This window comes from Heterocephalus glaber, unplaced genomic scaffold (genome assembly GCF_053883595.1).
Source record: "Heterocephalus glaber isolate CG9 unplaced genomic scaffold, H.glaber_assembly_v1.0 deba00001550, whole genome shotgun sequence".
Lineage (NCBI taxonomy): Eukaryota > Metazoa > Chordata > Mammalia > Rodentia > Bathyergidae > Heterocephalus > Heterocephalus glaber.
The window spans coordinates 12,990,247-13,006,978 of NW_028258343.1; the positions used below are offsets into that span (position 1 = coordinate 12,990,247).

Sequence of the window (16,732 nt, forward strand, 5' to 3'; positions counted from 1 at the left end):
ATACTGTATACAATTTCTCACTTAGGGACCAATCCTTTTAACAACCGCTGCAAGAGCAGTACTCAATCATTAAATGAGGAATGTCTTTATGTATTTGTTGAAATTTACATTCAAATAATGGAGAAGGATATGAAGTAGAAAGGGAAAACAAAAATCCCTTATCTCTGAAATTGAGTCCCTACTGATTTGTCTCTTCTGTCATAAACTGTAAGCATTTTCATACTGTAAGCATGTATAGCTTTTTTTCTGATAATTTCTGGAACCACACTATACATACTACTTTGTAAACTGTCATATTCAAAGAAAGATCATGGATACCCACCCATGTCCATGTATTCAGACATTATTTCTTATAATGACTTGATTTGTCCAATCATTCTACTACAGATTATTTCTAGATTTTCATTATCATGAGTGATGTTATAGCAAACATAACCTTGTTTATTTTAATCTTGTGCATTTACATGATTGTTTCACTAGGCTCAATGTCTGCAAGAGCCACAGCCTAGTCAAAGACTAGTACATTTTCATATTTATTATCAAATTTCTTCCCAAATAATCTGTTTTTAATTGCTACTCTTGCCACTTTTTATAAAAGTGCTCCCTTCCCTACCAACATTAGGAATTAGCCATTGCTTAATATGGTTAGAATATATAAAAATATTTAGAATTAAAAATTCTTTTAACACAATATAACTCTACAATGCAATAATAATATTTTAAAAGCCCACACTTAAGAATTAACTATAATCCTTCCTTCATGCCCTTTTATTATCATGGTAGTTTATTTCTAAAAAGGGTCATTATGTGTTTATCTCATTTTATTAGTCAGTGCTTATGAACTCTTATCTCCCCATACACAGGGTCTATACTGCCTCTTCTTATTATTGTTTTTCTATAATATGACCCAAACATTAGACTTAGTCGCTGAATTCATCCAATTATCAGCTAGTAAATTTGAACTCCCGATATCAAAATAATAGTAGGTCTACCGTTGGTAACTCAGATTGCACTAGATTTTTTAAAACTTTGCCACATTACAAGTAACTTCTATAAAACATAATTAGATATAGCCAGTATGATTCCTGTTTCATAAGGAGTCTCATTTTACAGAAATATAGCAACTCTGCCAATATCTTAATATTTAGACAAAAACATATTTATTGTTAAGCAATACAATAATAAATGTGCTTAGTGTAAAAAGCATATCCTAAAGTTTTACCATGATAAAACTCATGATTGAAAAATGACTGAATGTAAATGCAGAAACCATCACTGCATCACAACAGCCTGTTAATGACTTTTTAAAAAATGGCATGTAAAGATTTTTTTCTAATACAAGAAAAGATAGGAGAAGCAGCAGAAAACAAGAAGTTACATGATCTTAGATGGAAATTATCCTAATCTCAAATACCCCCAGATAGCATGATTTTCACTCTATACTTTGAAAATGAGTAATTCTAATAAAAATTTGATGCTGTATAAAAGCCCTAATTTTGATAACTTTTGTTTCTTTATTTGTTTATTTGTTTGTTTGTTTTTGAGACAAGGTTTCACTATGTAGTTCAGGCTGGCCTTGAACTCACAGCGATCCTCCTGCCTCAGCCTGCCAAGTGCTGGGATTACAGGTGTGCACCACCATGCCTGGCTTGATAACTTTTAATACACAGTTTCCATAGATTCATATCCAGTTATAAGAAATAAGGCATAGAGATCCTATGTACCCTTTATCCAGGTTCCCCCATGGTAACATCTCACAAAACCACAAGCACAAGGATACACTTACCATACTGATGTTCACACTGAAGATAAAGCACGCTTCCATCACAGGGGTCTCTTGGGTTCTCCTTTCAACCACCCTTCTGTCCTCCTCTCCTCCCTTCCTCACCCCTCCACCCAATCCTTAACTACACAGCCAACCACAAATCTGCTACAATTTTGTTATTTCCAGGATATTCTATACATGAAACCCCTACAGAAGGTATGCAACTTTTTGTACTTTGCTTCTATTTCATATTAACTCTGAGTGTTACTATTTGGAGATTCATCTGAGTTACTATGTATATTAATAGAGCATGTTGATTGCTGAGTTGTATTCCCTGATGGGAATACTTCACAGGTCGATCTTTCCCTCACTGAAGGACACCTCGTTTTTTGTCTTGCCAGTGAGTAGTACATATAAAGCTACTGTGAACATCTGTGTACAAATTGTTGTGGAACATTATTTTTTATTTCTTTGGGATAAATACCTAAGAGTGCAATCACTGGTTTGTATCCTTGGTAGTTGTTTGTTCAGCTTTTTAAAGAAACTCCATACTATTTTGTAGAATAACTGCATCACTTCCATCCCACCAGCAGTTTCTTTACATCTTTGCTAGCATGTGAATTTGATTTGAGCCATTTTGATAGCTGTAGAAGGCTGTCTCAACAGGGTTGTGATTTTTCATTTCCCTGATGCCTAATGATGTTGAATACCTTTTCATGTGTGTTTTATCTGTATATACTTTGCAATGATTTTTGCCTTTTGCCTATTTTCTAATTGATTTTTTATTGTGAAGTCTTTGATGGTTTCTTATATATTTTAGATACTCCTCTATTGTAAAGTATATGGCTTTGAAGTCTTTTTTTAGTCTGTAGCTTAACTTTTGAATATCTTAGGAATCTTGGCAGGGCAAGGGTTTTAAAATTTTTAATGAAGTCCAATGTATCATTTTTTCTCTCAAATCATGTTTTGGTTTTAAGTCTGAGAACTTTGTACTTAGCCCTAGGTCCCTGAGATTTTTCTCTTATTTTTTCTAATAGTTTTGTATTTTTCCATTTTACAGTTAAATCCATGATCCATTTTGATTTGTACTTTGTATAATATGTGAAGGTTACCTTGAAATTTTCATTTTTTTGTTTTGCTTACGAATATATAATTAGTCTATCACAATTTATTGAAAAGATTTTTTTCTCCATTACATTGCTCCTTTGCTTTTGTCAAAAATCAATGGTGTGTAACTGTGCAGGTTTCTTTGTGTATTGTTTGTTCTATTCCACTGATCTATGTATAGTCCCTCCCCTGGCATCCCAGTGTTCATCACTGTCATTGTGTAATTCTTTTTACCCTTTTTTTTTGGTACCAGGGATCAAACTCCGGACCTTGTGCTTGCAAGGCAGGTGGCGGCACCACTGAGCTAAATCCCTGGCCCTGTCATTGTATAATTCTGAAAGTTAGGTAAGCCCTTCTTTCCACTATTCCTTTTCAAAATTGTTTTAGCTATTATAGTTCTTTACCTTTCCTTATAAATTTTAAAGTAATTTTGTCTATACAAATCTCTGATGAGATTTTTTTTATATATGGAGTATTAAACCTACACAGAATTTGGGGGGAAATAGGTATCTTCATGATTTTGAGTCTTCCAATCCATGCACATAGCATGTCTCTTCATTTATTTACTTTCTTTTCTTTTTTTTTCCCTGTTACTGGGGATCGAACTCAGGACTTTGTGGTTGCAAGGCAGTCGTGGAGCCACTGAACTAAATCCCCAGCACTCTTCATTTATTTACATTTTCTTTGGTTTCTTTCATAAGCATTTTATGTATTTTTTCAGAATAAAAGTCATAAATGAGTTTTTAAAATTTATGACCAAGAATTTTATGACTTTAATGAATGAACACAAATGACATTGTGTTTTACTTTGGTATTCATTTTTTTTTGTTAATATAAACAATTATAATAGATTTGGTATGTTTATTTGTATCCTACAATCTTGCTGAAATCATTGATTAGGTCTCATAGGTTTTTGTAGATTCATTGGTATTTTCAACATAGATAATAATGTCATATACAAAGAAGAAGGGTAGGTTTATCTATTTTTCCTCTGAGCTGTACGTTTTTTAATTCTTTTCCTTGCCAAATTGCATTAAGCAGAACTTCCAGAACTATCTGAATAAAAATGGTGAAAGCAGACATTTTGGGTTTGTTCTTGATTTTAGGTGGAAAAAATTTTCAGCACAAAGTATAATGTTAAATATTGATGTTAATATTGATATTAATCAAGTTTATATTAATCAAGATATTAATCAAGCTGATATTAATCAATATTGATATTAATCAAGTTAATATTGATATTAATCAAGTTGAGTTCTCTTCTAGCCCTGGTTTTCTGAGATTATTTTTATTAAAAAATGAGTGTTAAATTTTTGTCAAATGCTTTTTCTTAATCGATTGATATCATCATGTGAATTTTCTTCTTTAGCCTATTACTATGGTAAATTATACTGACTGATTTTCTAATATTGAATCAGCATTACATTTCTCAAATAAACTCTTCTTGGTCATGATGGATAATTTCTTTTATATATTGCTGAAATATCTTTAGTAATAATTTCCAAAGCAGGTTTGTATCTGTTTAATGTTTAGATCTTTGATCCATTTTGATTTAGTTTAGTAAATGGTGACAGATATGGGTCCAGTTTCAATATTCTGCAAACAAATATCCAGTTTTCCCAGCCCCATTTATGGAACAGACTATCTTTCCTCCATCAAATACTTTTGGTCCCTTTGTCAGAGATCAGATAGCTGAATGTGTGGAGATGTTTCTGTATCCTCTGTTCTGTTCCATTGATCCACATATCTGTTTTGGTTCCAGTACCATGCCATTTTTCTTACTGTTGCTTTGTAGTATAGCTTGAAGTCAGGTAATGTGACACTGCTGCTTTGCTCTTATTGACCAAGATTGTTTTTGCTATTCTAGGTCTTTTATGATTTCATATAAATTTTAGGATTGTTTTCTCTTGGTCTTTCATGTATGCTGTTGGTATTTTCATTGGGACTGCATGGAATCTGTACAACAGTTTGGGAGTATGGAATCTATGTTCATGAAAGATAGAGCTCAATATTTTCATTTTTATAGTGTATTTGTTTTGTTTTGAGTAATATGAACTTCATAAAACTAACTGACAAGTGTTCTTTTAGCTAAAAATTTCTCTGGCTACTCAAGAATTTTGACCAATTTAAACAGCAGAAAATATATTCTCTGCTATAAAAGAGCAGCTGCCTAAAAAGTGAAAGTTCTAGACTATTTCAACCACATTTTTTAGTAAATATCTTTTTAAATCTATTGTTTTAGTATAGTGGAATTCAAAGTTTTAAAAAATGTCTGAAAGGATATTTGAAATTAGAAAAAACTATTTTAAATTTTTGAAAGATTCTTTAGTATTTTATTATTAAATAGTTTGATTTCATACAGATATCTATGTGAGTTGACAGAAGGCTGCAAATCTGAAAAGGCTCTAGTAAGTGATTTGTTGTTTGATTTGATTTAGAGTCTCAATTGTTAATTTGAACTGGGCTGCATATTCAGCACTGGGCTTTGGAAAGACAGAGTAGCTCTGATGGAAGGAAGAAAGAAAAGGAACAAAGGTGGGAGTAAGGACAGAAGGCAAGAAGACAAAGGAAGGAAAGAAGGAAGGAAGGAAGGAGACAGGAAAGAAGGAAGGAAGGAAGAAAGGAAGGGAAGGAAAAAGCAGGAAAAGGAAAAGGAGGGTTCAGATATTTGAAATACCCAGGAGTTGTGGGGAAATGTCATCATTTTTCATAAATATATTTCATTGCATGTGACTTAAGAAACAAGCCTAAAAGTAAAATGAAAAGGAATGGACATTGATTGATTGATTGATTGATTGACTTATTGCCTTCCCAGGCTTCACCCTCCTTCATCTAGCAATAACACCTCAGTTTGCTTTAGAAATCTGTTTTCTAGTGGATCAGGTGTGTGAGCACATTACTCAAACTGGGTCAATCAGTTAGTTATGATACACAATGTTGAAACGAATAATACAAATAAAGCAATGATATCATTCTGCCCAAAAATATTGGTCATCAGTCTCATTCAATTAAAATATAAAATTCAAAATCATTTTGAACATCCCATCTGAATGTCCAGATTGAATGATGACAAAAGGCCTTGAAATAGTATGCAAATTTCCATATGGTGACTATGATCGTGATAGCATATAAATTCCCATATGCATAATGCTGTTTTCTGCTTGAAAAACTACTTTCTCCTAAAAAATGTGACTAGAGTGGTCATGATAAAATATCTTTTTAAAACACTTAGCATAGCTGGTCTGCCTTAAATGACACAGGTTGGAATGCCATATTCAGAACTCTCCAGAGTAATTTAAATAACCAGGATGTTCATGAGACTTGAGAATAAATGGTACCAAGCTAGAGGGGAATGTCAGTGCTCTTCTGTTGACTGCTGCATAACATATTTCAACAAAAGAAATCATAGTCACACAGATATTATTTGAACATACCAGGAAGCCCTTAATTAGAGGGAAAATATTTCTGTTGAAGAAGAACAAGAAAGAGGAAAACATGAAATTTCTAATGGATGAAAATGCTTTTTACAATTTGTGTTGAGGACTAGAATACTGTATAGTAGTTGGAAAATGAATGGGGTGCATATTGAAGATGAAAATTTGGGAGATTTTTCTCTTTTAAATTTTAGGAATAGATTAAGTATAATTGTATAAAAAGTTGAGTGGAGAGAAAATATATTGAGTCTTGGCAAAATAATTTTACAAGAAGCATTTGCTGGGATAAATGAATACCTACCACAGATAAAAGTGCCTTAGCATGGGAAATCTGTCACAGAGAAACACACGCAAGAGGTAATTTCTAACTTTTCTTCCATTGTTTGGTCAGTTCCACATATTGGTGCTTATTCTTCACACCAAGTAGAACAATCGCCTTACTTCCTGCCAGATGTGGCCATTTGGGTAAGTATTTCCATCTGAAATATCACTTCAAACTGCAGTATGTGGGGCCAGGGATTTAGCTCAGTGGTTCCGGCGCCTGCCTCGAAAGAGCAAGGGTCCCGAGTTCGATCTCTGGTACCAAAAAAGAAAAAGAAAAAAAACAAACTGCAGTATGTGATGTGTGACAACTACCAATACAAATACATTTCTAAATAGCCATATAATTCCTATATAACATAAGAGGTACAGAAAAATACATTTCCTATGAGTCACCAAAATAAGACATGAAATGAGATACAGCCTTAGAATAACAATATGCTTTAGACCATAAAGATAAAAGTATGAAGCTTTTATTAGTAAATGGTTAAAAAAAAAATAGGAATAGAACCCAGGTCTCTAGGAACTTGTTCTGTCTTAGAACCATGCATCTCAAAATAAATATACATGTCACTAATACACAAAAAACGTCATTAAAATATCCACTCTTCATAAGTTTCAAAAACTGATAGAGCTTTTGAAATTCTCACATTCTTCAAACAAAAAGACAGTAACTAATTCACAGTTCTGTGGTATGGTTTTACCTGGTTTACTTTTGGACTCTAGCTGTAAAGAAGTCACAGTTCGGGCCGGGGATTTAGCTCAGTGGTTCCGGCGCCTGCCTCACAAGCGCAAGGTCCAGTGTTTGATCCCCGGTACGAAAAAAAAAAAGTCACAGTTGTGCTGCTGGACCATCATGTAATATTGAATCCCACCTTTCCACTTAACTTTAACACATACCATGGTATTCAAACTTTTGTAAATATGCATGGGTGGGTTTTCATTGAATTGACTATTTCGTGATTTAGAAAATGCTTTCTATTTTTCATTTAATTTTGGAGTGGAGTTTTCCAGGCTTAAAGATTTTGTACTGTTTCCTGAAAATAAGATGATTTTCACTTGTACCTTAGGACTTTAGGGATACAGTGTTCATTCTAGTTAAAGTCCACGTTCCTCAAGAATCATCTTTAGACGGAAACCTCAGTGGCAAAGTGTGAACAAACAAAAGAACTGCCAATAATGGGGAAAAGCTATTCCTATGAGGCTGCAATTCTCAGAGCCAAGAAATAAGTCTTGGATATTTTGGGCCCAGTTTATTCAAATATAGGATTTGAGGAAGTCTCCAGTCATATTATTCATGGATTAGCCTGTCTTTGACTCTTTCTCCTTACATAGAAATGGCTGGACTGGTCAAATTTTCAAAAGAAATGAAGAAAAGGGTTTTTAGGCCAAATCAAAATTTATGTTTCTGTTTCTCTTAAATTATTTTCAGATGCAAGAAAAAGCAAACCACATAGAAGAACTGCACACTGCAATGACGCTGGAATGCAAGTCTTCATCTGAAGGGAGGGAACAAACTGGATAATTCAACCACAAAATATGTGAACCACAAACAAGTGTAAATACACAAGTAGACACAACACACACTCACACCCACACATGTGTGCCTGCTCTTTTCCCAGGATTTTCATCAATGTAGTTTTTAAAAAGCCTATTCATATCCCAGTAAAAGCATACGAAAAATTTATATTTCTTTACATATTGAGGTACATGATATTATAAATATTGCAAATAATCTTTTAAAATAAAAAATTATAGAGGCAAATTTTTCATGAACAGCTTAAATGGCAGATCAAAGCTGAAAATAAATTACTGTGTCTCAAATCTCCCTCTAGGACTCAGCCCCAAACTGTCTCTCTACAATGTAGGAGTCTCCAGCATGAATGCTTTTTATCCTTGTCTCTCATATATGCTTACTTGCAGAGAGGGCAGAAAATTTTTCCTAAATAAAGCAAAGTTAAGAATAAAGACATACATCCATTCATCTTTTTCTTGGATGCAAATAATTAGGTCAAAATATAAGGCAACTAATGCATAATGGTCTAAATCAAATTGTAGTTTTTCTACCAGTTGCCATAAATGTTTAAAATTCTTATCCCTTGAGGAAATGTCAGTGTCCTATATTTTTAGAGGGGCTTGTAGTTTTCAAAGACTTCATGCTATGAGATTGACTCTATCCTTTCCTTCTTTATTCCTTTTATATGCTAGGTACTGAGACAGGGTGAGGAATTTCTACAAACGCACATATTCACAAAGATCATTTGCTTGTATAAGCAGACAATTTAAAAGATGATTAAACATTCATTTTTAAAAATGTGTATATCCATCAAAAAAAGCCCCTGTAGAAAGAAATATCTAAAACTAATGATTATATTATTGTAAATAACAAATATTTGTGCTATCTGATGAGAAAGTCAATGAAATGCTGATACACAGAAATGAGAAGAAGGTGTGAACCTAGAAAATAGACAAGTATCACAGCCACAGGTCTGAGGGCACCTGTCACATCTGGCGGCCCTGAACTGCATTAACAGAGCACGGAGGAGACCTAGAGTCTATCCAAGGGAAGACCTAAGGCCAAGAAAGTGCCCCAACAAAAAGCCTCCCAGCTAAAAGCCTTTGAAAGCTGGCATCTACAGTCCATGAACTAGGAAAGCTCTTAGCAGACTGGAGCCACTCAACCTAATGGGTGAGGCAGCAGAAAAGTCAAATTGCCAAGACAGCACCAGATATTGCGATTTTGGAAAGACACAAATACTAGGAAGTAATTTCTCAGCTATATGTTTCAAGGAAGGTAAGGGACCATCAAGATGCAGAAGCACCAGCAACCTTTCAGAAATTACTAGGTAGTTTTAAAAAGAAGAACAAAAAATATATAAGTCTGGAAATAAAGTATTCCCCCAAAATATAGTGTAGGGAGAAAAATGAAAATATATAAAAGACAGTTAAGCAAAACAAAAAACAGAGAAGGTAATTGAAGTTTTAGAAGTAGAGTATATAAGAACAAAGAAAAATGCAGAGTTAATAATGCAGAATTTTCTAGTATCATTGATAGATTCCAATTTTCACTTCAGGAATTCCAACAAATATGAAGCATAATAAAACACACCACACACACACACACACACACACACACACGCACACACATACTCATACTCCACTAGTCACATTACAGTGAACAACAGAATACCAAAGACAAAGAGAGACAATATAAAACAACTTCAAAATAAACTGAAGTGGACTTCTCAGTTACAATAATGGAAGCCAGAATAAATTCTTCAAACTCAGAGAAAATGTCGAACTAGAATTTTGTGCTCAATAAAACTGTCTCTTAAGATCAGGAATGAGATAAAGACATTTTTACATGTTCCCAGGTATTTGATACATAAACTAGATTATAAAAATAATCCCTTATATATGTATCCTGCTTTATAATTTGCAACATCCTTGAGCCATATTAATATGGTGATTTGGCTGACCCAAATATGAGTTTATACTATTTCAAAGATGAAAAAACAAATTTTACTCATCAATTTTTTTTTTGGTACCAGGGATTGAACTCTGGTCCTTGTGCTTGTGCAGCAGGTGGCAAAACCACTGAGCTAAATCCCTGGCCCTAATTTTTTAATGACATAAAGAATATGTAATAAATTCAGATGACGTGGAAAATACTGAAAAACATGTAAAAGGAGAAGATTTTTAAATAACCCAATATCTTATTCCTCAAAGATAACCATTGGTAATATTTTGTTCTAAAACTTTATGATTTTTCTTGCACGTCTTTTTATAGGTTTTTCTCTTTTTTTGGAAATAGATGATAAGGATACCACTATTCCAATTATTTGTTGCTGTTACAATTTTAAAATGAATAAGTAGCCTTTTGTTGTATGAATACTGCTTAATTATTAACTCATTTACTACTTAATTACTTTTGTGGTTTGGATTGCTGTACAGAAATTTTGCCCCCCCCCCCCAAGCCGCCACTATGAAAACCTTTCTAAGTCTGTCGATATTGAATCTAACCATGAAACTTCTGGCCAGTGGAGGTTATGAGACTTTATGAAGAGATGTTCATTTTGTTTGCCCTGGTTAGTTTGGTTCTGGTGCTTCAATGATTCACATAGGTATTTGCTCTCCTTTCACCTTAGGCCCCCAAATAAGCACACAGGGAACAAACTTGAACCTGAATTGGAACACAGCATGACCCAGTCATACGTACTCGGGATCAGTGAATCTCAGTTGATCTGCTGATGCGTGAGTGTTGGAAGAAGTGTGTGCTGTTGTTGGGGATGGTTTTCACATGTGTTTACATGACAAGAGCTGAGGAACACAGCCGGAGTTGTGCATGGAGGCTGTTTTCCTGTGATGACTAGTACTTCGTTAAACATGTCACTGTATCCTTTTGGAACACTATCTCTATCCCCTTTCCACGGGGGAGGTATCTGAGGTTTGGTTCAAGCTTGTCACCCAGTGAACTGCACACAGCTATTAACTGCAAACCCATAATTTGGATATGGGTCTCTCTGATGCCAAAGATCATGCTTTTCATAAAATACTACATTGCTTATCACTGAAATATGTACACTCTCTTGAGTCATATGTATTGAAGTTCATCCAATGTTTTAGAATAGCATATAGTGGCTTTGGCAATATAAGTATTGCTTTTTGTCTCATTTTCCATAGTCATTTAAATATGGTACTGAAGTCATGTTACATGAGACACTAAACAAACTCTCTACATCTATCATTTAAATCAACCATTGCTTGGTACAATGTTTATGCATGAAGCAGACATTAAGTCAGACTGTACCTTATAAAGAAAATTTTAGGTTCAGTATGAGAATGTACATACTCGTTTTAAAACAGGCATCTTTTCCATAACATCACTGTAAGTTTATTCATACTTTGACAAATATGACAGTGAGATAATACTTCGAAGCGTGTGGCAATGTTTTAATACTTAGTACTTTTTATTGGGAGTCAGTAATGTTCACATTATTCACATAAAACAAGGTCATAGGGGATATCATATGAATAGCAGACATACAAATTGGTAGCTGCAAAAGAACTCCACATTCCACTTGCATTTGGTAAATTAAACAAGATTGATGTTGAAATGGTACATTTAGAATAGTGTATATATAAGGCAAGAGAATATAATTCATTTCTTCATTTTTAGCAAGTATCTAACTTGACAACATATAACCCCAGACAAGGACCTAATTAGAATAATTTTGATAGACTAAAAATGTTTAGCTTCATGGGCCCTAGGGTAAATCACTTTTCATTCTTAGATGTCTAGGGACATAACTGCCAAAGAGAGGGATTATTTCTTTGGGATCAATCAGCAAATACATTATCTTCTCTATAGGGCCCCTGCATTACCTGACTCTGAATATTTGCATATCACATTTTGATTAGTTCTGTTTAGTTGCACAAGAGATTAAGTATACTAATGAAACTACAGATCAGCTTTGTCTTTCACAAGCAAATCTGCCTGCAACAAGAGCTAATTACCTCCAATTTTTTACATAAATTTTGAGCATGTACATACATGATGATATGGAAGACAGAGGGAATGTAAAGTGACAGGTGAGCATAAAGCCCTAGGTTAGGTAGAGAATGCTGAATAGAGAATAGAGAATGGAGTCACTATCTGGTTGAATATTTCATTTCCAACTTTCCACTTTTCCTTGAAGAATTACAGAAGAAGGGGTAGCAATTCTGGGGTGGGGCTAGTAGAAATGTGGACTAAAGCTACAGTGGAAGGAAATAAGCCTAGTTTAGGTAACATCCAAAATTCTGAGAAATCTCTGACAGTACAGGAAAAATAGGTGTCCTGGCCATGATGGGGTGATTCTACACACCACACACACACACACACACACACCATAAGCTGAAAGTGTATTTTTCCACATAATGCTTAAAATAGTTTAAGCATGAAGTTATGAAGGCAGGTATGAAATTTTGCTTTATTTTTTCCATAGTAAGGTTGTCCTCATCCCTTAGGCATGGCAATACTATGACAGAGTGCGAACTGGCACTAATGAAAAGGAGCATCTAAGTTAACTTAGCCTTCAGACTAACAACAATATACAGGCACTCCTCATTTAATGACCACGTCAAATTCCTACACCTAGGTTGACTTGCTCGCTACATGAGGAATTGTATGTAGTATGTAAAGATTCAGAACAAAGAAATGGTCAAAGTAAACTCCAACTTGATGACTTTGCTTTTATTGGCATAACTCTTACATGCGGTACTTTAATGTATAACTGAACATAAAACTACTGTACTGTACTGTAAAGTACAATCAGCAAAAATTACATTACTGTATAAACAACGTATACTGTGCAAAAACTGGACATTGAGGCTCTATCGACAAGATGTACAGAACTGTGTATTTAAAAAGATAGGTCATAAGCCCGAACAAAATGCCTCCAAGTCCGCACAGTCGTTAAACAGGTGGGTCGTTAAACAGGTCTAAGTTGTTAAGCAGGTGAGTCGTTAAATGAGGAATAGCTATGCACCATTGAAGAGTTCCATTCAAGAGCATTTCCTGCAATATTAATCTTATTTGCTCTGAATATGTCAGGGATGTGTGGGGCCAGTATGGGATTTGTAGACATATCTAACTCCTCATTGAAGCAGCTTCGGATGAAGGGGTAGGCTGGATCGTTACCAACTATTTCTCAGGCCCTAGGAAATGCTTCAAAATCACAGTGTCTTCACTGGATAGTTAAGACTGTGAATGTCTGTGGCATTTCCCTTCAGCCAGAGACTCTCAGATCTTCTTGGTCCACAAACTGTTTGCAACATGATGTCACAAGGAAGGCAGCAGTAAATCCCTGCCAGCTGATGTTCACAGAGGCAGAACAAATCACAGACTGACAAACGCCTCCACACATTCCCAGTATAATTTTTGGATCATTTCTATTAGCCAGATGCAAACTTCATCCACTGCAGTCAGCTAAGTTTGAGATGACTCTACTCCCACATTGCTGACCATAATTATTTCCTGCTGTAGGAATACTAGTTTTACTGAATGTGAATCTTTCTTTGATTTTCCCCTATGGGCTGCCATGTCAATTTTGTAAAATGGTATTTTTCAAAGTAGAAAATCATCAAGATCAATATAAATTTAAGGTATCTATTAGCATCTCCTAATCCTGGTTTTATTAATATTTCTCTGGAAAGAGACTTATTTGTTAGAATTTATAAAATAGCACTTACTGTATGGATTATAATCCAAAGAAGCAAATTCTCATGGAAAGTCCAAGCTAGCTAAAACCCACATGACCAACCACGTTCTACCTTATAGGTGAAGGGTGAGAAGAAGTCTGCCTCGAGCAACAATAAACTCATGGTGCTTATCCCCAAAGTCTTCCCAACCTGCTTGAAGACCTCTCTTGCTTCTTCCTTGACCAACAGTCAAATGGCCAGTTGGTGTTACATCTTAGTACATTTAGCTGATATAAAACAATACTTTAACTGGATGGATTATAGACAAAAGAAATGCATTTATCTCAGTTGTGGAGGATGGGAAATTCAAGATCACAGAGTTGGCTGACTGGGAGCCTAGAGAAAGCCAATTACGTACGTGAATCATAGATAGCAGTCTTCTTGCTGATGTGTCCTCAAATGGTGAAAGGGAAAGGAATTTCTCTGGGTTCTCTTTTATAAAAGCATGGATTCTGTTAATAAGGATTGCACCTTCATAACCTGATCACATCCTGAAGGCCCCACCTCTTAAAACTATCACGGGAGTTAGAACTATAACATATGAATGGTGCCAGGGACAAATGTTTAGAACACAGTGGGTTATAACAAGCAGAAGTTCCCTCTTTAGTAGCCATAGCGACTCAATAAAAATAATGCTTTCTTCACCTTGGTAAGAAATTTACATTAACTCTATTGGAGAACAACTTTTGATTCTTTAGTGTTTTCCCTAAACATTATCTAAGGTGAAGAAGGTGCTACATACTGCTATTAAAAATCTAACTCAAGGTGAAACATGATGTTTCTGATGGCCAGTTGCTAACTAGGCCATTTCAAGTTGAAACTACATTCTTCTATACTGTGTCTTACTCCAAAACAGTACCTCAGAAATTTCTCTTCTCTGTGACATGCTGCGCATCAACATTTATAAGCATACACAGGTTATCACATCATCCACAAATGTCTATCAAATGCTTAATGATTCAAAATCTCCACAACTGTAATGGTCCATCAATAGCAATCTCTTTCACATAGCCAAGTTGGAGGCTGCTGGTGGTGTACAATTCCTGAGCAATGCACTACAACTTCATTCTTTTCTGAGAAGCTCGTGAGAATGCCAGTATCTTAGTCCATTTGGTCTTCTATATCAAAATGCTTTATGCTGCCTAATTTACATAGAACAAAAATTTATTGCTCATAGTTCTAATGGCTGGAAAGTCCAACACCAAGGCACCAGATGATTCAGAAGGGCTTACTTTTTGCATCAAAGATAAAACCTTATAGCTCAATCTCCACATAGTGGAAGGGATTGACAAGCTCCCTCAGAGCTTTTTGATAAGGCCACAATTCTATTCTTGATGGAGACACTATGACAAAAATCAACTTTAAAGCATTCTAACTTATAAAAGCTAACTCATGCACAAACTTGACCCTTGAAGAATTATTTAAATCAAACTATTCTATGGCCAGCCATTGATCCAGACACCTTGGGGTCCAGACAGGAAAAGGAAGTATCACGTGGACTGGCTGGTTGCATTCAGCTTGCAGTTAGGAAATTGGTTCTAGGACATTCAGCTATCATTGTAAATGTGTTGTCTCACTCCACTCAGTCCTTACAGGACAATATCTGCTGGGGTGGGGGAGACATCAAAAGATATAGTTTACTCATATCAACTAATGGGATAAAACAGCTACAAGTTCACTAGAAAGAACAAAGCTGAGGGAAGTCAAATTAGTGATTCAGTTGGGTATGAAAAATACCACAGTTGGCTTTGCAGCTAGGTCCTGGGTATCACAAATGCTGACAGGAAGTTCACAGGAACTCTCGGTTGTAGAAGTGACTGGATCATCAATCAGAAACATAAGAAATGGTTGATGGTATCTCTGGACAGCTGGGCTTTGGGGACCTGAGACTCTTTTGACCTAGACACAATTCTGCCTTGTTATTTTATATTTGCAAGCATTTGGGGATTGAACATGAGAAATAGCAAATGTAAAAGGAAACAAAAAATGAGTGTGGGTAAAGAAAGAGAATGGGAAGGGGAACAAGTGAGCAGGGAGAGAGACAGAAAGGAAGAGACAAGAAAAAAAGTGAAAATAGAAGGAGAAAATGGAAACAAAGCTTTTGTATATGGAGGAGAGGGGGCTTGAGGGGGGAATGGGATAGAATAAAATGAAATTTATTAAAATAAAAAACAACATGCAAGGAAAAAAAGAAAGAGAAGCAGACAGAAAGGAAGAAAAGGAATTTAGAGGGAAGGAGGGAGGAAGAAGAATCACCATTTATTAAAACATTTCCTAAGCACATGAATTGCAGTCTTATGTTTAATATTCAATACATATTTCTTCCTAAATAGATGTTATTTTGTTAGAAAATAGATAGAGGCACCACCTTGCCCAGAGCTACTGAGCTGGAACACAGACCCTGGTCTCTCCACTGCCAAAGCCCCAAGTTCCTCACAGGTACCTCACTAGGTCCTCAGGTTTCTGAGCCTTTGGAAGGGTCTTTCCTTCTTGAGGATGCACTAGAATGCTGGTGAACATTGGAGACCATTTGTTTAAACAGGACCCTTTAGCTCTGGAAGGATCAGTAGTGGGAAAATTGTGAACTGACTCAAGGCTACAGGGGGAGGTTTCATGGTGGTTTCCATCTCGTTCCAGGTTGGCCTGAACATTAACTAGGATAGAGACAAAGACAAGAATTCAGAAGAGCTCTATCCAAGAATAAGGAACTGCATTTGGTTGCAACTTGCTCTGTGCTGTGGCTCTTAGAAACCAAGGTGTTTTAACCTGAGAACAAACAGAAGGGTACAGAAGCCTCATATTGTGAGAATTCTTGAGTTAACTAATCGGTCTCATTTTGCCAGAACTTAGGTAGGTTTGGTAA

General features: G+C 35.3%; 1 long non-coding RNA gene across 11 annotated transcripts in view; it reads right to left on the minus strand.

The window, feature by feature from the left end:
- LOC106009481 (uncharacterized) overlaps positions 1 to 16,732 on the minus strand; it is a 227,400-nt gene that overhangs the window by 22,396 nt on the left and 188,272 nt on the right. For 8 of the 11 annotated variants that reach the window (XR_015442514.1, XR_015442526.1, XR_015442520.1 and 5 more), the window contains one exon: positions 6,608 to 6,882. The exons of the other annotated variants lie outside the window; for them this stretch is intronic. This is a non-coding gene — a long non-coding RNA (uncharacterized LOC106009481). The remainder of the gene's footprint in view (positions 1 to 6,607; positions 6,883 to 16,732) is intronic. 11 annotated transcript variants of the gene reach the window in all.